This window comes from Bactrocera neohumeralis, chromosome 3 (genome assembly GCF_024586455.1).
Source record: "Bactrocera neohumeralis isolate Rockhampton chromosome 3, APGP_CSIRO_Bneo_wtdbg2-racon-allhic-juicebox.fasta_v2, whole genome shotgun sequence".
NCBI classification, from domain to species: domain Eukaryota; kingdom Metazoa; phylum Arthropoda; class Insecta; order Diptera; family Tephritidae; genus Bactrocera; species Bactrocera neohumeralis.
The window spans coordinates 20,064,793-20,088,026 of record NC_065920.1 but is presented as its reverse complement, the minus strand read 5'-3'; the positions used below and the strand labels follow the sequence as shown (position 1 = coordinate 20,088,026).

Sequence of the window (23,234 nt, the reverse complement as noted above, 5' to 3'; positions counted from 1 at the left end):
GAATGATATCCTAACCCCATAGAGATAATACTCGACAGATGAAATTAAGTCTTTAAAATACTCGTCAGAGAGCACAACTAATAAGAGTGGAAATATACTTTTATAAGATTGATATCTATGATAAAAAGTTATAAAAAATTAGACTGACTTTCCTTTGCTTGTAAATTAAAATAAAACTCTAAAACGAAGACAAGAGAAAAAACGTTTTTCTCTTTCTGAGCGTTATATAAGAGTTATAAGACTATACCATACTGTCATTGACTTATAGATGACTATCATGAACTGTCAAATGTGCAAACTATCAAATAATTACTTATTGACTCGGCTCTTAAACCGGTACTAAACTTTCCACCTATAAACATCTTCGTTGAAAACTCCGCAGTAAAATCGGTGGTACGACTACTGGCTGCAGGAGAGTTTACATACAGAACCTTCGGACATAGCTCGTTGGGTAATGGCGGTTTGACAAACACCGACTACATGATCCCACTTTTCAACTAGTAAAGAAGGTTCAAGTATACATAGACAAAGATATTTGGCATAAAGGTATGTTGGCTACGCGCAACACTCCTAACATTTATACGGATGCCTCGAAAGTGGACGATGTAGTTGGTGCGGGGATATACTGTCCAGAGTTAGGCATAAGACAACTTTTTAAGTTCCTGGATCAGTGCAGCATATTTAAAGCTAAGGTCTTTGCTATTGCGAGCCACTTAAGCACCTGCAGGCAATTTCAGAGTCAGCATCTACGTAGACAACCAAGCAGCAATCAAGGCAGTAACCTCGTATCGCATATCGACCAGAAGTGTCTTGGGAAGCAGGGCAGCAGTGGAAAGTGTTGCCAGAAGCAAGCAACTTCACTTCTACTTGCAAAAGCATCGAGCGCAATTAAATAGGGGATGAGATTGGCAAGAATGGTGTATGGCTCACACTAGAAAACGTGATCAACATTCGGAAACCCATGCATTCTCTAAACGACGATCTAGACATGAGTATGGTAAAGGAAATCAAAACCCAAAGGAACGAGATACTTGGGTGCAAAACTGCAAAAGTCATGTGCAAAACGGTAGATCGGAAGTACACAAAATTCCTAGTGGCACTCGATAGAAGAGACTGTAGGAGCATGATAGGAATACTAACTGGTCACTGTCTGGTAGCGACTCGCGCAGGATGGGGCTGACAGATCGAGAAGACATCAGAGAAACAATGGAACATCTCTTGTGCACTTGTCCCTCCTTGGCAAAGCTACGCTGTAAGCATCTGGGGTTCCCACGGTAAGATACACTGCAGGAGGTATCGATAGTGAGGCCACAGAGTCTGTTAAAATTCAAATCAACCGCAGGCATCCTAAAGGATGACTACTTCTCTTGAACCTAGTAACTGAACTCTATTTGGTATCGCAAAGGACCAAAACTGGTCTATGCGTGGCTCATTGTCCTAGCAAATTCCCTACAGGTGTAGCTGTAGGATCCGATGTCAAACTATACTTAAATCTTTGACATTTGTTTCCAGTACATTTGAAAGTTTTGTGAAGCAAAAAATTTTATTTAATTATATAGCAATATGACAAGTTTCCGAGGCTGGAGGCTATCAGTTCAGTACCCATTGAACAATTGACAAGTCAGACAAACTTCTTCAACATTAAGAAGTTATATTATATTTATATTATTACTTGGAAGGATATAAATTTCCATTTTTCTTGCATTACAAGCACACAATTTAAATCGAACAACTCGGAAGCTTTCTACATTAGCATAGCGCTAGCACTGCAGGCTTACGGCCATTCGCTTGCAATTTAACGCTTCGCATTCTGGGACAACTGTACTGAAGGCAGCTGGCGCTGCAGTCAACGGAGTGTGGAGAATTTTTCAAAATGATTTATATTCACACATTTCATTCATAAATTCACGACGGCGAGTGGCGGAAGAAGAGCAGCCGTAACGGCATCTCATGGCCAATCTGTACTTTCAACTTTTATTGCGTTGCAGCAATTGCGGCGCACTTTTGCCATGCTTTGAAGTATTTTTATTCTTTTCATTTGCCATTTCCCTTTAACGGTCATTTCTTACCCGCATTCAATTTGTCTTTTGCATTTTTTGTGCCGCCTTTTGTTTGTGAGTTCTTTGTTTTACTATCTATCTGCGTTTCTCATGCTGATTTATGGTATTGAAATTTCAAGCGAAAATTTCGCACAGCCTTCGGTGGCCAATTAAAATGCCCGCCAAATGTTAAGCGGCTCAAGCGGCCAAATGTCTATTGAATCGTAATTTGACTGTAAATTGAAAGGGCGCAAATTAAACCAAAATAATAAGCAGGATTATGAATATGCAATATTTTGGAAGGGAAGTATGGTAATTGTTTGTGTATTAATGAGTTTTTTGTTTTTGTTTTGCATTTGAAAATTATATTTAATTTCTATCATTAAGTGTCCAATTTTGTCGGCTTTTATTATTTCGGTCCACTTTTGAAGTGAATTGTATGGTTTTAATTAAATCATCGCATTTTACTAATAAATATTTGTATATATACACACAAATAATATATTTTTTATTATATACTCGTATTATATTTATCGTAATTGATTTCATATTGCCAATTAAACTCGCCAATTTCATTTTAATTTGATTGGGTAATGGTAATGATGAGATTTTTCAGTGCTTTTTCATCGAAAGTACACTTAAGTAAATTACTGATGAATATACATTTATATTTAATAATGGTCTCTTTGAAGTCTTTCGAGTTTTGAAATTTGTGTAGGATACTGTTTTAATGGTAGTTTATGAAACAAATTTTGTTTGTATGTAGGATTCAATGGTTTTTCGTCGAGAGCTGTACGCGAAAATTATATTTCCTTTAAAGCTTAAAGCTCATAAAGTCTTATGTGACGGTTAGTGTTCTATTATTGAGCCTTTGATATACTACTATGTCTCATGATAAAATCGACAATAACGGTAACAAACTGATGATGATGATTTTACGTTTTTTTAACACTATTTTAAGCTTTTCCATTTCAGGCAAACTCAGTGTTAGATGAAAATTCGCGACAGTTTCTCGTAAACCCATAAAGCTTTGATTCCTATAGTCAAACTGATTTGGCAATTTTTATAGCCCTTTAACATCAAAAAGGAAATCTCGAAGACCGTTTGTCTGTCCACCTGTATATATGCGAGCTAGTTCCTAAGTGTTTGAAAGATCGTTCAGAAATTTTTCACACGTCTTTTTTCACTACAAAGCTTTTGATTTGTCGGCAACCCGATATTGGATCAATATAGCATAAAGCTGCCATACAAACTAAGCCATCGGAATCAATAGATATCCTCATGAAATTTGGCATGGATTCTTACTTAAGGCACCACTAAAATCTCCCAATAGATTAGTTAGATCGGACAAAAAGACCTTTTTGTACCCTTTTATGCCATAAAAAATCCACGTGTGAATGGTATTATTACTTCGATGGAGCCGTAGTTAACGTATTTTCTTGTTCCTTGAAGCTGTGTGAAAGCAGATGAGGTGTAAATATCTCAGCACTTCCTTATTGATTGTTCCGCTCTTGCGAGATCAATGTTTAAACACTTATGAGCTTATAAAGCACCAAAAGTTTCACGAATCAATAAAAAACTTAAACTTTGATTATTTAAGTGTCCAGCTATCTAAAAATTCAATATTTATTTAGGGGTTGAACCAAACAGAAAGTATAGCATTAGCTGTATTAGCTTCATGAGTTAGATCAAGCTCTAGTTAATATCATATTAGAACTATACCCCCTTAAAAATTTCAAAATTTAATTATAAATATATAAAATAGTCTGGTGACTTACTTTGAGTTTTAACTTAGAAAACTTTCAGCGTTTCAGCGTCTATTTAAAGCGTTCTTACTATCAAAGACAGTACATATAAACCCAATGAAATTTTGGTTTCCAATCAAGCGATAACTATTGAAAAATGTTTTAAAAGCTTGAAAGTGCAGTAAAGCTCTCCGATAGATGGCGTAGTAATCAAGTAATATTATCAAAAATTATGTATATGGATCTTTTTCGCTTATATTCACGTTTGGTAAATCACATACCACTAGACAACATCGGAAATGAATTACTAAAGTAAAGGCATCTATGATCCGATATGGGCTTTATTCAAAATATTAAATATACATGGATATATATATGTATATATGGACAAGGAAAAAAAATTAAATAAATTATCAAACTAAAATTCACGTTAGATGGCGACAGAGTCGAATTATTTCCTTCTATAAATATTAAGAAGCAAGCCTATAAAACTACCAGGTTTGATTTTAATAGAATATTCTAGCTAAAAAATTTTCGCACATATTCGCGAAAGTTGCTGCCAGACTCAAAGAATCTGGATTTCTAAGTGAACACATGTCTTAACATACGGAAAACTTCACATGTTTTGACTTTATACCGGAACTTGTGGATCATGGAATCGTCAAACTGAACTCTGGTGGCTTTTTCTGTGCCCACATAGCTGCGAGGGCGTTGAGGATGGGTAGAAGACGTTGATGGATGTAGAGAGGCAGTGACCTCCTTTACGATTGAGTCAAAGCTTGAGAGAAGGTTATTCTAGGGGTATATTATCAGGAACTCTCTATAAGCTTCAGTTTCAGATTTTCTGACTATTTCAGCCTTTTTCAAGCCGAGGTTGCTGTCATTAAGGTAGTGGTAGATTATCTGCTCCGGACTGCAGTGACTATTAACTGTGATAGCAGGGCGGCAGTACTAGCCTGGAGCTAACTTATCGTCAGTTAAGGCAGGTTAAGGAATGTTTAAGGAATGCTTATCAACACCAAGGAATGCTTATGAATGGCAGCTAGTCACTTTGTGAAATGTCTAGTGCGAGTGCAAGGCCACAGCGGAATCGCAGGCAACTGAAATGCTGATAAACTGGCAAGGTAGATTACTGTAGTCACGCTATTAATTGAATGGACTTAGTCGGTACTCCCCGTTTCTCGTGTGTTTCTATTACTGGGTGTTTCTATTGCAGCGATGAGCTGCCGGTTCATGCGCTATCGTAAGCTCCTTTCGGCCCAAAATCGGTCGTATGGGATCCAGTGAGCTCCATCAGTAAGGCTAGCCTTGTCTTAGTAGTGGGTGTTCTAACAGGCCATTATTCTATTAACGTCTATGCTTTAAGGTGCATCACATCACTTCCATATTGATTGTTCTACTTTTGCAAGAATAAGCTTTAAAACCTTTTTCACTCATACTTAAAGATATCCCACCGAACTTGTGGTAATAGAAAATAAACACCTGAGCATAGTTTTACCGGCCACAAGGATGTTTTCTGGCTTATAAATTTGGATATAGCAGTTCTTGCTTTATGACTTCATAAAGGACTACATATGGTGTTCGAAGTGTGATCCCTGGATCAGCCATAACCTTATCTATAACCTTACCTATCTAACCTTATCTAATTATCGACTTTGTTCTTTTCAAAAACAGTCAGCAGGGTTTTCTAGTATGCAAAAGTCGATACTTTTGTAATCGATTAAAAAAAGTAAAATTTCTTATTATTAATTTAATGGATATTTAGATGAAAATATATTTTTTATAGTTTTTAATGTTTATTTCAAAATGATTATCCAATATTTTTCTAATTCTTCGTTCTTTCTTTATTTTTCAGATTTGTGTTTTAGTGTTTAAATTGTGAGTGTGTGAAAAGTGTTATCTCGAGAATGAAACGTATAAAATTCGAAAGCTTAGGTAAGTGCGCTGATCTTAAGTAATAAATTATATTATACTATTACTATCCTTTCAACTATAAAAATAAATTTGTCAGAGAATTATGTTCTTCACTTTATGTCGCAAGTCTTTAAAGTGTTTTTAAGACTTTTCATTCAATTTTTAATACTCATAAAATATCTCTGCTTGAAAGAGCAAATTATTATAATTTTTTTGCACATTCACCTGCATCGTAAAAATCATGGCAGTAAATAGCTGTGCATGTGTGAGTGTGAGTGTTGGAATTTCCTGTTCAAACATCAGCCACAAATCAACGCAGGCACACATTTTTACACGTTTGTGCGCAAATTTGATGAACTCACCGGTGGTTTGCACTGGTGCTCTAACCAACAATCTACACGTGCTTGTGCGCACACATAGCTACACTCACACATCCATACATATATTCGCAAACGCTTGCCAGTCGACTTCACTAAACCACTAACCACGTAGATAAACTCAGGGGAATGTTATATTTTTTTCCCAACACACACTCACACTCCAGTAGATGTGTGGCTTGCGAAAAGCAGCGAGAATTTATAACGGATTTTTTTAGTTTTTTATTGCATTTTTTATGACACACAGCTTGGGTCTGGTATTTCTGAATGAAAATCGCTATAAGCGAAGTATAAACGTAAAACTGGCGATGTTTCATAAATTTATATATATCTATAACAGTAAAAATATATATTTTATGCGTGTGAGAGCATAATAACTTCAATATGGGCCCAATGGGGAATGCGTACTAGCGCAGAACTGCCTAAGATGTGTTGACCGAGGTAGTATAATTGCAGTGCTTGTTGGTATATTTTCTGGTACTTTAAAAGTGGCCTTGCCAGGGTAGCCAGATGCAGCTGTCAAGGGACTTATATTTTCTGTGATATGAAAAACATAAATTCTAAATTATCTAAAGGCAAAGGTCAATAATAATGTACAGAAACTTGTATTGAGGTTAGAGTGCAAAGCTTCTCAGAGAACATGCTTTTAAGTAGCTTTGCTAGCTCGTGGTGCGCTGTAGATTATATGCTGTGGTTTTCAATTAAATTTTTATTTATTTAAATATTTTTAAATTTAAAACTTTTATTAGCTTTCGTGCTTTCATGCTTTTAATAAGCTTATATGACTAGACTTTGAGTGCAAAACTTCTCAAAGCACAAGTTTTTAATATAGCTTAGCTAGGTTGTGCGCTATGATTCTCTTCTAAATTTTTATTTTCCTGGAAATTTCTCTTTTATTTAAATAATTTTATTTCATATCTTCTGATTTTGATAAACTGCTGTGAAAATAAATGAAAGCTCGCAAAAGCTTTAAAATAACCAGTCATCTTGAAGATCGATTTCGAACTCTTGATTACCGTCACTTTCCTTCCAATAGAAAGATAGTGAAAGCTCCTCAACGTACAAGCTTTTAAAAACCTTAGCTGGATTGTGTGCTGTGATTCTCGCCAAATTTTATATTTTGCTGCAAAGTCCTCGCTTATTTAAATAATTATATTTCTTATAAGCCTTCGTGCTTTCTGCTCTTGAAAAACTTCTGTGACCAAATATAAAAGCTCGCATAAGCTTGAGGATAGCCAGTCATCTTGAAGACTGGTTCCGAACCCTTGATTACCGTCACTTTCCTTCAAATAGAAATAAAAGTGAAAGCTCCTCAAGGTACAAGCTTTTGAAAACCTTAGCTAGATTGTGCGTTATGATTCTCATCTATATTTTTATTATGCTCAAAAGTCATCACTTATTTAAATAATTTTGTTTCTTATAAACATTCGTGCTTTCTGCTCTTGAAAAACTTCTGTGACAATGAATCAAAAGCTCGCATGAGCTTTAGGATAAACAATCATCTTGAAGATCAGTTGCGAACTCTTGATTGCCGGCGTAAGACGAATATTTCATGATTAAAGCTTGTTGCTCTAAAGAAGATATAAAAATATATTAATATTTGAGAGCTTATCATAAAATCGTATTATATTGTCGGTTTCCTTCAAATAGAAAGAGAGAAGAGAGTTTGGGTAACGGTTTTTGTTCTTACCAATAAATTTGAATGGTTCCTCTAAAGCTTTTTTACTGAAAGTTTGCGAAATGGCTTTCGAAAGTTATTGAATAATAAATATAGTCACAGTGTTCTGAGTCGGAATATTTCTTTAATTGGATGAACATATGTATTTATTGAAATATTCAAGTTGAAAAGATGGAGTTCTAGTTCGGAATTGATTCCATAGCCCCTACAAATTCAACTATGCCCCTCTCCATCCGCTATCCGGTCTCAGAACGCTCATAACTTATTTCTCCTATGATTTTTGTTATTTTATCTCTCGTTTGCAGTGAGTTTCACCCTACTAAGAATTTCTTTCACTTTTTACCATCTCGAAGGCGGCTTCTGCACTGGGCTTAGAATTACTTATTGAACTATTTTTGATTCATCCAAAAGGAAAATAAGTTAATTAGAAATAATAAATGCTTAATTTTTATAGTAAAAACATATAACCAATGGTCTAGCTTTTCTTACATGGCATATTACAGTAACAGAAAAGTGTTCCACAAGTTCAACTTACTTCTACAGGGTTACCTATGGTTACATATTTGATATTTATTTGAGAGTTTGTAGATATTATGTACATATGTGTGCTTATGTGTATATATAAATCATATCTTACACATATCTATGTTGTATGCACGCACCCGCCGGCACGTGTGCCCCTCGCCATATGTCGGACGAAAGGTATGAAGGACCAAAAGTACACATATCTATGGATGGAGACTGTGGCTTTTAGCGTAGGGCCGCTCAAGTGCCTGGCAGCGTTTTAATATTCTCAGTGGGGATATTCCGACTGTGTACCGTTAGTGGGGCAGGTTGGTGGTGGGTTGCGTAAGTTACGGCTGCCATAACTGTGGTGCGGGTGCGATGATAATGTTGGTGTTGTTTTTGGTATTTTTGTTGCTGTTGTTTTTGTTGTCATTGTTGTTGATGTTGTTTTTGTTGTCGTTGTTGTTGCTATTGTTGTTGGTATTGTTGTTGCTGTTTTTGTTGGTATTGCTGTTGTCGTGTAGCGTGCTCTTTATTAGGCCGAAAAAGCGGTAAAGCCGAGAAAATATAGTGCAAACCAGCTTTTGTGGTTTGCCAACTTAACGCCAATGAGAAGCTGAGAGTTTGAGTCGGAGATTTCGCAACAGTGTGGGTGCCTCTATGCTTGAGTGCAGAGTGTGTGCTTTTTGTAAGGTATTCATGTGTGCTCATGCAAGTATATACTTGTATGTGTGTGTGCGTGTTGCTTAATAACTTTGCTCTTTTTCCACTTAACTCACCAGCAGTTGTTGCCAGCTTTTTGGGTTTCTTGTCGGTGTATGTGTGCTTATGTGACTTTGAGTGCATATGTGTGTGTATATTTGTTGGTGTTTGTATATTTGCCAGTTTTTGTATATTTGCTAGTGTTTGTGTGTGCGTGCCTGTGTGCTTGGTGCCCTTTAGGTATTTGCGCACCTCAATAGGCTTTTTACTACCCAAACAATATTAGCATTATTTCTACATTTATTTATATTGGTCGCCAGCGCCTAAATACACACTTAAATATTTACTTATTCGTATACACACACATACAAACGCATATATGTATAATGTTTATGTGTTTTCTTTTGGCATGTTCGGCAAATAAAGCGAATAGATAATAAAAATTTGAGAAATTGCTTATTTCGCATGCCATGAAGCAACAGGGTACAGCACAAAAAACAACAACAATGTGCTCAGGCCTACTTGGTGCGCCTCTTAATGCGTGGGCTTTGCAAATATTTATTTATTTTTCCATTAGCTCTGGTTTTGTGTGCTTTCTCATTTCATTTATTGCGCGCTTTTGTTTTTTTGTATTTATATATATGTATTTTGTTGTTGTTTTTTTAATAATTTGCTCGCTAAATAATGTCCCCATTAGCGCCGGATATTTGATCAGATTTTTTATGCTGATTGTTTTGCTCGCCTGCCATCGCCGCACCCCCACTCAGTGCTAGCAATTTGTTAGCGAAATAAGCAATGCAAAAAAGGTTAAAGAAAAAAATATAACAACAAAAATAAAAACCAAAAAGAATTAGTAAGAATTGCGCGAAAAAATCCCGAATGGCTGCAATCATTATTTTTTATAATTTTCCGCATCATTGAGGACTCAATGCAGGCTCACAGCTCACAGCCAGTGGCGCTCTGGGCAGTCGTTCGTGTCAATTGGTGCGCGATTTCGGTGATTATGTCTGTATTTCTTTTTAATTTCAGTGCGAAAAGCGCACTCGTTACGGCGCTGTGGTGGCTTTGTGACGCCGTTGCCCGGAAGCATATACATATGTATGTGTGTGTATGTTTGTGCGATAAATAATTTTGCGGTCTCCATCGTCGATGCTAGTGAAAGCGAAATGAATGATTCTGCGCCACTGCACACAAATTGATTGACGGTAAAATAAACCACAAAATTGCGTGCACATTAATCACATGGCAGATATATGTATGTATGTACATATGTATATACTCGTATTTATATAAAGGTATGTTTGTTTCAGAGTAGTAGTTGGAATCCGAAAGACATAGTAGATAGCTTACTTATTCTTTTGTGCAGGTCAAAGGGAGCTAAGGCTATAAAGGAGGAGGGGTTGATGGGTGGTTTTAAAAAATATTTCTATGAAAAGAAGCTCAGAAGACAAGCTCTTTATACAATTAGTAAAACCTACAAAACTTTTAGTTGTTCTTATTGCAAAGAAATATGCCAAACTCAAAAATGTGAAAGTAATTTGGCTAGCTGCTGAGGTACTTGTCTCGGTTGCGACTGTTTTCTAGATCTAATGAACTAAGTTAGCCTAGAATAATTAACTTGCAGAGCCAAGTGTGAATGAAGGTGAAGTCTTATATTGTTCGAACATTTCCGTATGAGTCATAATATGTGACCTGGTCTACGGAAAGGGGGCTTAGGTGTCAAAAAAAGGAGAACAATTAATGAGATAACGAGAAACTGACGATTATTTTTAACAGCTTTTCCCAGAAAACTAGTTTTCGCACATTAGCTCCCTTTTCGTAGACCAGGTCACATATATATTTTGATGGATGATGCAAAAAACCTGAATCTTTTGCAAAAACGATCTGTACTCGGCGGTCGAAAAAAAGCTTCTTGGCACGTAGCAGAGTATCTTACTTTCATCAAACGAAAAGATTACTGGTGACGATACGTGAGTTTATAAATTTGACTTCGGGACATTGTTGAAACTGTCCAGCAATCTAGCGGAAGACACCCCGAAAATGAGTAAAAACCAAAAAAAAAAAATAAAATTCGCTGAAAGCACTGAAGACCATCTAGGACGTTGCTCATAACAAGTGTATGGAAAACTTTATAGGTTTTCAGATTTTTATTCTGTAATAAATCTGAATCAGTATTATGCTGTAACTCGCCAGATCTCTTATCAAATTTTCAAGCATGCAAATAAGATTTATTCTTGGATTTTCTCTAAATTAAATAATCTCATTGAATGAAAGACTACCAATAGCTAAAAACGAACATTAAGATTTCAAAAATAGACTGTTGTCCACCTGTTATTGAACCCAATTAGGATCATTTGGTTCAACAATCAAAAGAATGAAGAATGAGTTTAGGGAAAAGAAATTACATGACTCAGAATCAAATTTTCGAATATCCAATTATCTAGCTAAAACGAAATTTCATTACTGCCGATAAGCTGCGAGAGTCAGCCGAATCAAATAAAAAATAATATCGACAAGAAAATATATAAATTGAAATTGAAAGAAAATATGTAAATTGTAAAAGTACCAGGAAATTTAAATATAAATTCCCCGGGCAAATAATATTTTAAGAAAATGCATTTTGCTAAGTTGGAAGGACTGTCAAAAACACAAGCCTACAAGTGGTACAAAGCCTTCAAAGATTGTGTTCAACGGGTGATCATTGAAGACACGACTCGTTTTGGACGACCTTGGATCTCTTCAACTGAAGAAAATATTAAAAAAGTAAAGGATATGGTGCTTGAAAGGCGCCAAGCAAGTGTTAGAGAGATGGCAAGATAATTCGTGGAGAGTTTTATAACTGCTGATAGGACATGCGTATATGAGTTTGACATGCATGCATTTGACATGTCAACAATCATCGGAATGGAGGAAAACAACGAGCCGAAACCAAAAGAATACGCCAAAGCCGCTTAAAAATCATTGTTGTTATCGATATTCATGGTCTGGTGCCTCATTTATTTGTTAAAGAGGGACAGACGGTTAATAAGGAGTTCTGTTTAGCCGTATTGAGGCGTGAGAACATCCGTCGAATGTTCCGATGTGACCGAATTTAAAGCTAAAAGCGCAAGGAACACCATTGATCAGACACCATATTCACCAGATTTGGCTCCGTGTGTTTTTTTCTTGTTTCCCAAACTGAAATTGACGCTCCTTGAAATCCGTTTTTAGTCGATCAAAGAGATGAACCACATTCGCTGAAGTGGGGTAGTGTGATGAAAAATGTCAAGATATATTACATTTCTGGTTTAGATTTAGATTTTTTTAAGCGGGTTGCCAAGTTTATATTAGCTGTCTTCGATTCGACAATTCTTTGCTCCCTTTCTCGCACGCTGCTCTCTTGTGAAAAGATTAAGTAGAAAAGAGTATGTGGAAACCTCTTAAAAGTGATATAAACGCTGTTTTCAATTATATTGCACCAAGTCTTTTCCCAATTTATACCAGTTTAACCAATATTAATGGCTAATCTGACAAATTCTTCTCAAAAATTAATATTATATTCAAACATTTTTTTACGATTTTCAAAACTGTAGAGTCTCAATTTACTTATTTAATTTATTTATAGTACAGGTAAGGCTCGAAATTAAGAGCTTACAAAAATGTTTTCTTTTTTATATGGCGGAGAGAAGAACTTCTCCAACAAAGAAAGCAGTGCAACACAATTGCAAACGCGTCAGGCGTCATTCTAGCGCAGATTTGTAACACAAGTGCTGTCAGTTCGCATGAATAATAGGTCTGCTTTGTTCGATTCACTACTCTGCAACCATTGGCGAATCGAAGACAGCTATTGCCATAAATTTGATTTAAAAAAGTTGTTTCGGTTATAATGAATATAAATTATAATTAAATATTGTTTGAACTTTCTTTGTGTATCTAAAGCGAGTATTTCAAGACTTATGTGCTTTTGTTAAGTTACCTAGTTGATAAAGGCGTAAATAGTCTTAAGGTCGGAAATGGAAAATATTGTGCATTATACCTTAAGTTTCTTCAATGCGTCAAGACGTTAGAGTGTTCGATATGGCGCCTTCTTCAATTACCAATACTTTTTCTCTACTTCTTATTTTCTCTCTACTTTTTCACCCTTTATCCTCTCTCTTTACTTTTTCACCAGCTAGAATTCATTGCAATTATCCACACATGCACAATTTTTTTCTTTGGCCAAGATAATTATGATAATTACGATTGCTTCATCTACATTTCTATCCTCTAACCACGTCTTGCTTCTGCACCACACTATTACTAATCTAACTATGTGTTAGTTCTTTCTTTCGATCTTCCTCATCTAGTTTTTGTCACGCTCACCATACGACTTGACGACGTTAACCCAAGCCTTTGTGAGTTTCAAATAAGAAAGAGCAGCAAAAACATGCACTGAATGTGTTCGGTCCCATTTCATGGATTAATGTCATGTTTGGCTTCCTTAATTCGATTGCTGTCATTACGAATTGGCACTGATGTTAATGCTAAGCTACGAATATCAGATTATCGAGTAGCAGCTGGTTTTTAGCAACGCTTTTGCTTTTACCACATTGTATACATATATGTATGTACATGTGTACATGTATGTAGTGTCGAACCAGCACATATGGCATGGTATATATAGCGGCAGAGAAATACATATACATATGTGTAAGCACAAATGCACATATAAATATATCTTTAAGCTTGCGGTGGCTCTAAATAAACTTACACATACATATGTATGTACATACATACTTATTATAGAAGTTATGTATTTATATGTATATATTCAGTTGAAATAATATTTTCTTACATGTGTGTACGTATACCCTCTCACATACCATAAAAGTACATACAAATATCATTTATGGCACATATGTTTATACATTATATACACACACTTAAGGCGAATTAAGCCATTATTGTGTTTCCAAGAAAACAAACATCCATTTTATTGCGGTAAATATTGAATTTCGCCGCCTTTTCAATGAAATTCGCAGAAAATATTGAATAACTTGAGTGGCAAAATTTGTGTACACAGGTGCTGCTAACTGCCCACGCAGAGCGATTGATCACATAAGCCTGCTTAAATACATATGCATACACGTTTATATGCATACGTACATATGTATGTATATATTGTATGTATACAGTATGACAGAATTATATATGAGCCTGTTATTATGTGATCTCAAACACGTATTTTCCGTAAGCTGATAGCTTAAAATCGCACATTTTTGATGTATTGTGGAAAATAACGGGCTAAAACCATTAAAATGTTATTACCAAATGCTTGCCATCAATTTTGACAACACGCCATGACGTCACAGCGACAGCTGTTGGCCGAAAATGGCTGCTTAACGTTACTACATTGGTTTGACGTCTACTTGGTTCCCTGCAAGTGGCTCGGTACTTTCAAGCAATATACTGCATACATAAGTGCTTATAAACATTTTCTGAATTGGTATGCTATAGGAAATGGAAAAATGAACCAATTCATCAAATCCTTAAGTGTATTTGAAATTTTGAGGTGTGAATCCGCTTACAAAGTGATCCTGTTTCCGTTGTGATTGTTAGAACTTCAATTTCAATGATACTCCTGTGTCATTGAGAAATATCTCCGAAAACCGGTAGCTAAGAAACAGAAAAATTTTGATTACTTGTACAAGTATAAGCAATACAGATCCGAAATTCGATTTTCAAAATAAGTGAACAAGTAAGGTGAAGCTAAACTTGGGAGCAGTTGAACATTATTAATTTTTGTAATTTCCAATAAATATTTCAAGGCCTTTTTAAGATGTTAATATAAACAGAAAACTAATTTTTCAAAAGCTGAAATCGCTAAGATATTTCTCATATGTTACGGATCGATACACATTGTCACAAAAAGTAGCCGGAAAAATATTTATTTATTTATTTTGTCTTTTTCAAAGTAAGCTCCACAAGTTCAGTTTTGTCGGGACGAGTCGAGCAAAAACGCGTTTCGTCTTTCCAACGAATTCGTGAGAGATAAAGAGCTCTATTGCCATCTCTCTAACACTTGCTTGACGATTTTCACGTACCATATCCTTCACTTTTTTAGTATTTTCATCAATTGAAGAGGTCGAAGTTCGTCCAGAACAAGGCATGTCTTCAACGATCTCTCGACCGTCTTTGAAGACTTTGTACTACTTATTGGTTTGTGTTTTTGATATAACTGAATGACCGTAAACTTTTTTGTCACAATACGGTATAGACAATATTTATATAAGAAGCCTATACCAAGATATAAAGCAATTGCACACATTTCTAGAGTTGTAAGTATACATAACATGTTAAGGAAAATATTCCTAAAAAACTTCATTTAGAGGAATGAAAACTAATAAGTCCGCCATATAGGGTCTTGCGAAAGATATAGTGCTATCGACAACCTGAACGAGTTTTCTAAACAGTTCTTTATTAATAACTGTATTCTATATATGTATATTTCGAAGGTAGTATCTCCGCGGACCGAAATTGATGTCTAAAGTAAAAAATTTAGAGAATTTATTGCAACCATTTATAAAAGATAGTGTTCTTTCCAGGAAATTATGACAGCTTTATAATCGCTAATCGATAAATTTTTTAATTCTTTATTTATCTAAAGCAAAGCCAAAAAACTGTCCACTGCAATAACTGCATAAGGCAGCAGGAGAATATTTTTTACGAAATTTGCTTTAAGTCAGTCTTAAGGTTTTTTAAAGAAGTATGAAATTTTAACCAAGCCTATTGTCAATATTTGAACATTTTAAGTTATTTATGCGCGTTCGCATCGTTTCATTCCGATTACTGAATTTAAACTTTTTCGATGATTTAGAGTGTTTTTGGACTTTTCATAGCTGTGAACTAGAGGCTTATAAGGAAGGTTGGCATAGTTATAAACAGGTTTCGTCAAACATGTTCGTCAAAAAGATTTATTCAAACATATTTTGTGTCATTACAATACGTGGTTTGTGACTTTGCTAAAATACGCCAAAAGGTAGGCAACGTTTTCTTATTTGGGCACGCTTTTGAAAAGTTTTAAACTAACTTTTGCAATTTTCCTTTAAAAAATAAAAAAGCTGTGTGAAAATGATTTTCAGTATATACTTACATATGTAGCTACTAAGTACATTTGATATTTCATGAATCCGAAAAGCTAAATTTTCATTTAAATTTTGGATAAAATTTCAAGTCTAATTTCATCATGCTGCATGTAGAGCGCCTGCAGTATATTTCTACGGTTTTTAATAACTCATGCTGTATCTATATTTATATTCGCTCGTGTTTTATATCGCATTTCGTTTCTATAATGCCGTTATTATGTGTCGAGGCTTTATGAACTCTTTGTATTTCACAGATAATTCAATTTTGGTTATCAGCTAAGCGGCTGATGACATATTTGTGTTAGTGGGTTAGTACAAAATATTAAAATGAGGAAAATAATGTGGTGAAGAATTTCTAAATATTTATACATATGTATATACATACATATGTGGGCGAAATATGGCAGTGTGTATGTAAATATAATAAAATCTACATAAATAACTCTTTTTTTATATGAAAATATTTTTGCGAAATCATTCAGTCCTGACAACTAAAGCGCAATACAAGCGAACTGTGTTTTGCATATTTACTGATAAGCCTGTGTACAAACGTAACCCTCTTTAAATGCGGTTATATAGATAAAAGAGCTTGGTTTCTATAGGCACGTGTAGATAATGAAAAAGAAGCCTTTATTATCTCTGTAATAACATTTTCCGCAGCGCTAAAAAAAACTGCAAGCGCTGGCACAATTTTTTATGTTTTCTTTTATAGTGCATTAGGGTGACACAAAATATAAAATAAAAATATAAAGTTTTTCCTGTTATGCGTTCTTGATAATTTTGTGTTGGCAGACAGTATTTTGGTTTGGTGCAGTCGGTTCTAAAATTTCTTTATTGTTAATATTTTGTGAGTAAAAAATTTTAGCAAAATTTCAGGCGTTTGGACATATTTTTAGGTTTTAAAGTAGTTGGCGTTGCTGGCAATATTTTTAAGAATATAATCTTTCTTATACATACATTTTTGTTACAATAAAAAATTAAGTAATGCCTTATGCTTTAGTTAAGTGATTCAGTTGAAATATTTTGATTATTTTGCTTTACTTTAAAAATATATTGCTTTTATTATTCCTTTTACACCATGTCATCCTAAATGTAGACAACATTTTTATTTCGCGTTACTTTCAAATAAATATTACTTTAAGTATTACTTTTACACCTTGTCATCCTAAATGTAGGCAATATTTTTATGCAACCAACGTTTCATTCGAATTTTTTCGACTATTTCGCTATAATTTTAAATAAATATTACTTTTACTATTGCTTTTACGTCTTGTCATCCTAAATGTAGACAACATTTTTATGCATCCAACGATTCAGTCGAATTATTTCGAGTATTTCGCGTTACTTTCAAATAAATATTACTTTAAGTATTACTTTTACACCATGTCATCCTAAATGTAGGCAACATTTTTATGCAACCAACAATTCAGTCGAATTGTTTCGACTATTTCGCGTTACTTTCAAATAAACATTACTTTAAGTATTACTTTTACACCTTGTCATCCTAAATGTAGGCAATATTTTTATGCAACCAACGTTTCATTCGAATTATTTCGACTATTTCGCGATAATTTTAAATAAATATTACTTTTACTATTACTTTTATACCTTATCTTCCTAAATGTAGGCAACGTTTTTATACAATTTTGAAAAATTAGTGTCGGCCAATAAATTTGCACATATTGTTCCACAGATCTGCTGTATGCTGATTGTTGTAAAGTGCATTTTCTCTGCTTTATACATATAATATAACTGCTAAAGCCTTTATCGTACATGAGAATGCTTAACACCACAGCTTCCAGCTTTCACACAACAAAAAACAACACCTTGTTTTCATAAAATAATTACATATAAACAATGAAGCAATAATTGGCGGATATGCAACACACTATATACATATACAACCCACTATATTCATGTATACTTGTAAGTGTATGTACGCGCCCTGGCAAATTGATACAGAATGTTCTGCGCTCGCTCAATTACTACTTCAGTATTCAATATCCTTACAAGTTGTCGTTCAATATGTTTCATTTCAATTAAGTTTTTAATTAAATATGCTAGCATATATATATATATATATATATATATATATATATATATATATATATATATATATATATATATATATATATATATATATATATATATATATATATATATATATATATATATATATATATATATATATATATATATATATATATATATATATATATATATATATATATATATATATATATATATATATATATATATATATATATATATATATATATATATATATATATATATATATATATATATATATATATATATATATATATATATATATATATATATATATATATATATATATATATATATATATATATATATATATATATATATATATATATATATATATAATATATATATATATATATATATATATATATATATATATATATATATATATATATATATATATATATATATATATATATATATATATATATATATATATATATATATATATATATATATATATATATATATATATATATATATATATATATATATATATATATATATATATATATATATATATATATATATATATATATATATATATATATATATATATATATATATATATATATATATATATATATATATATATATATATATATATATATATATATATATATATATATATATATATATATATATATATATATATATATATATAAATTGTATATATATATATATATGGCCGGATATTATATATATATATATATATATATATATATATATATATATATATATATATATATATATATATATATATATATATATATATATATATATATATATATATATATATATATATATATATATATATATATATATATATATATATATATATATATATATATATATATATATATATATATATATATATATATATATATATATATATATATATATATATATATATATATATATATATATATATATATATATATATATATATATATATATATATATATATATATATATATATATATATATATATATCTAACTAACAAACATATACATATACATATATATATATATATATATACATATATGTACATATAAGTATATAGAAGAAAATGGCAATTTGCGTAAGAGCAAAGTTTCCACTTTTCCATACAAGTAGGTGGAACACCGTTATATAAACATATATATATATATTTATATATATACATATATTTATATATATTTTATACGTGCAATTAATTATATATACATACTTGTACATATAAACAGAACTTAGTGGGTTTCACATCATTTGCATATCAAAAAGTCGCAAAGTAATTAACTGAATCAACGTGAATTTGTGAGTGCGCTTGACTGTAATTATGGAAATGAGCGCAGCTGTACAATAATTCTTCAATGTTTGCTTATATGCATTTGTAAATATCAATATGAGACAATGTTTACTAATTTGAAGCCTAGTTTTCCTTGTGTTTTTGCAATTAGATTGCCCTCGTTATCCAATTGTGACAGGAAATAATTAAGCAATTGGAGTGAGAGCTAAACTAATTTGTGCCAAAATTAATTGTGGTGTGATAATATTCAATAGCTAAATAAAGAGTGTTTTTTATGATAATAATGCCGAGGGACACTTTTGCAGAAATTGCGGTATATGTCAGCCGGATATTCTCTTTTAAGGCCTTAATCGCTATCTGCGATAATTTTGTTTATTAAAACACAAGCCTACGAGTGTATAAAGCCTTCAATGACGGTCGAGTGATCGTTGAAGACATGCTTCGCTCTGAACGACATGCGACCTCTTCAACTCTTGAAAATATTAAAAAAGTGAAGGATATGGTGCTTGAAAATCGTTAGGCAACTATTAGACAGATGGCAAAAGAGCTCGCGATACCGTTCGAATGATTTTGGTGAATATTTTGATGAAACGCGTTCTTACTCGACTTGTCCCGATAAAGGTTAATTTTCTTCAAAAAGTACCGTAAACTGGTCTCACATTCATAGGGAGCATTATAACTTGACATGCAAACAAGTCAACAACAAAAAGGAATGGAGAGAAAACACCAGACAAAACCAAAAAAGAATCACCCCAAAGCCGCTCAAAAAAAGGTGATGATTTTTTTTCGATATTCGTGGTTTGGTGTATCATGAATTTGTTCCGTAGGAACCGACAGGTCAACAGGTCAGTATGGAGTACTATTTGGCCATTTTGAGGTATTTGCGTGAGAACATCCGTCGAAAACGACCGAAATGGTGAAAGCATAATTCATGAATTTGCGCGATGGTAATGCACCAATCATCATGTTTTTTTCTGAAGGTTCACTTAGTAGTTTTATGAGATCAATGTTGCCAGAGTTGTGGGCTGTTGGGTGAAGCATCGGACAGAGTGTGAGTAAGTGTTTGATAGAAGCGGTGTCATCGCAAAGGGGGCAAATGGATGGGCTTTTACCCGATAGTAAGTGGGCGTGTGTTATGATAGTGTGTCCAATCCTTAATCGAGTATATATCTTCATTGCGCTAGTTGGAACTCTTGACGAGTAGATTATACGATTTCTGGCTGGGTTTATGACCGTGTAGTGATGTTTAAATGTTTTCCATTCGCTTGCATTTTTTTGATGCCTTTTGTGCTTAATAAGGTTAAGAATGTCTTGCTTGGATGAGACGTAGTATGTTAAGGCAGGAGTCCTGGCTACATTTTTCGCAGCGAGGTCTGCAAAGTGGTTGCCTGTAATACCAGCATGGCCAGGGATCCACATTACTTGGATTTTCCGAGGGGCACCAATGACCGCGTCCCTGATAACTTCTATTATGGGATTACGATTGGAAGGAGACGTTATTGCAGACATACACGATTTGTTGTCTGTACAGATGAGGAACTTTCCTTTAGTCTTTTTTGCGTAATTAACTGCATGAAGGATAGCAGATCCTTCAGCGGTAAATACAGAGCTCGTTGAGGGAAGAAGCCAATTGCAAATAATTTCTCCTGTGGCAGTGACAACTGCTAACGAAGTGGAATCGATGGACTTGGAGCCATCCGTAAACAATAACTTCCAGCCATTGTTTGTGTAATTAGATTCCAGTTCAGCAAAGGTTTGTTGAAAGACTTCGTTTGGTGTGTTTTGCTTGGACAAAAACATAAGCTTATTCTGTAGTATTTTATCATTGATCAGACAGGGAGGATGTCGAGTGGTGAATTTGCGTGTTGCGTTACGTAAAATATTATTTTCTGCATCGAAACTTAAGCATCTCGAAATAGCCGATTGTATTCTTGGAGTTTTTCTTTTTTTCGTGGCATGGGTGATAGTTGTATTTAGTAATGGGCTGGTGTTCTCAGCCGTTTTCGCAAGAATTTGAAGCGAAGAATCTATAATTTTATTTTGAATAGTTGGTAAACCAGATTCAGCCATTATCGTTTTTATTGGCGAGGTTGGAAAGTCCCGGAGACTTCGCCGTATTGCGCAATGGTAAGGTGCATTTAAAAGGTTGATACTGCTTTTGGAGCAATTGCCATAGATGGGGAGCCCATAATCTATTTTTGAAGTTAGCAAAGCTCTGACAACATTAGTTTAGTTTTGGTGCAGCCAATGTTAAACTTTTTTCTTTTTATTGCATTCCTAACTACATTAATTAACTCACGGCTACTTTTATAAAATACCAACTTTTATTTAAGTAATATTTTATTATTATTACTTAATAGTTCCATATTTGGTGCTTACAATTGGCACCGTAATAGAAATATCACAAAATAAATTTTAGCGAAGACACACACCTTGTAGCAATTTGAGAGTGGTAAGATCAATGTAAGAATTTTCATTCAATTTGTTAAATTCGATTTCGTAAGGTGTATTTACAATTTAACAAGCTTCACGGATTCTCTTTCTTATTCCATTTGGAACAGCTCAACATCCTAAAGTTCTTGATCTCATACTTTCCACTTTTTACACCAAAAATGTTCGGAATTTTGAGCTTTAGCCTAGAGAAATCTTATGGCAGCCTATGCTTATGTGTGTTTGAATCAAAAGCCTTCATTACGAACTTATGCGAACTAGAAAGTTTACCATTTTCGAAGTAAAGCTCAAAACACCTCGGAGCTCAAACACATCTCATTTTTATCCATTTTTGACTTCTTCCCCTTCAACCAGCAGTTATTTACTAAAACTTCGTTAAATCACAAACCTGTAAATAGTAAATTTTAGTCACGTCAGCAATCTGAGAGCAAACGTAGTAAAATGAATAATTTAATTGAATTCACAGCGACATCATCTTTGACGTGCAACATTCACCCATTTATTTACCTACAATTTATTTAGTTAACATTTGTTTCATTTGTTTTCAATCAACACTGATTGATTGCCATGTCACTGCATTCTGATTGACAAAGTCTCACGGGGTGGGTGTAGGTTGGTGTGTACTTTGACAAAGAAATTGTAGAGAATTGCATGAAAACATAAGCACACATTATATTATATGCTTATACATATACATATATACTGTGTGTAGTGCCATTATTTTGTTATATACTTGTGCGCCTCACCATATCTCCGAGCATAGTTGTTGCTTTCCTTAGAATCTCAAGTACTTGAGTTCATTTCAAATACAAGTTTCAACAAGTTTCAATCGTATGAGTTTCAATAAAGTAAATATGTTTATACATTTTGTTTGTTAGTATGATCTGAATGAGCTGTAAGTACATATCGTCACCTAAAATGCAAAACAACGCATCATCAAAACGATCGAAATTCAGTTTTTTATTGCCTACGCTTCACTACATCATATGACATATTCATGTATGTATGTAGCATAACATTTTTCTTTATATTCTGTCATATATAACTAATTTATAACCAATATATAACCAATTCTATAACCAATATATAACCAATTTTATAACCAATATATAACCACTTTATAACCAAAACTTACATTTTGTTTCAATAAGAGTGGTTTCCATTATATCGTTTTTCCTTCGCCTGTAAACTTCTGAAAAGTGATGTTACGTTGTTTTACATTTTAGGTGGCGATATATACGCATACATATTATATTAACAAATACTGCAATTCTTGCACTATTTGGGCATAATTTACTGTTGCGTGAAACTCAATTTTTTTAGCCTTACTCGGAAGTGTTGCTTTTGTTGATGGTACTTGTA

The 23,234-nt window shown here is 33.3% G+C and overlaps 1 protein-coding gene and 1 long non-coding RNA gene across 8 annotated transcripts in view; one reads left to right on the top strand and one right to left on the bottom strand.

Annotated features, from left to right (window-relative positions):
- LOC126752951 (uncharacterized) overlaps positions 1 to 23,234 on the top strand; it is a 241,550-nt gene that overhangs the window by 92,117 nt on the left and 126,199 nt on the right. For 4 of the 5 annotated variants that reach the window (XR_007666070.1, XR_007666067.1, XR_007666068.1 and 1 more), the window contains exon 2: positions 5,640 to 5,719. The exons of the other annotated variant lie outside the window; for it this stretch is intronic. This is a non-coding gene — a long non-coding RNA (uncharacterized LOC126752951). The remainder of the gene's footprint in view (positions 1 to 5,639; positions 5,720 to 23,234) is intronic. 5 annotated transcript variants of the gene reach the window in all.
- Positions 1 to 23,234, bottom strand: part of LOC126752944 (receptor-type tyrosine-protein phosphatase N2) — a 173,062-nt gene that overhangs the window by 46,676 nt on the left and 103,152 nt on the right. The gene's annotated exons all lie outside the window — the stretch shown is intronic.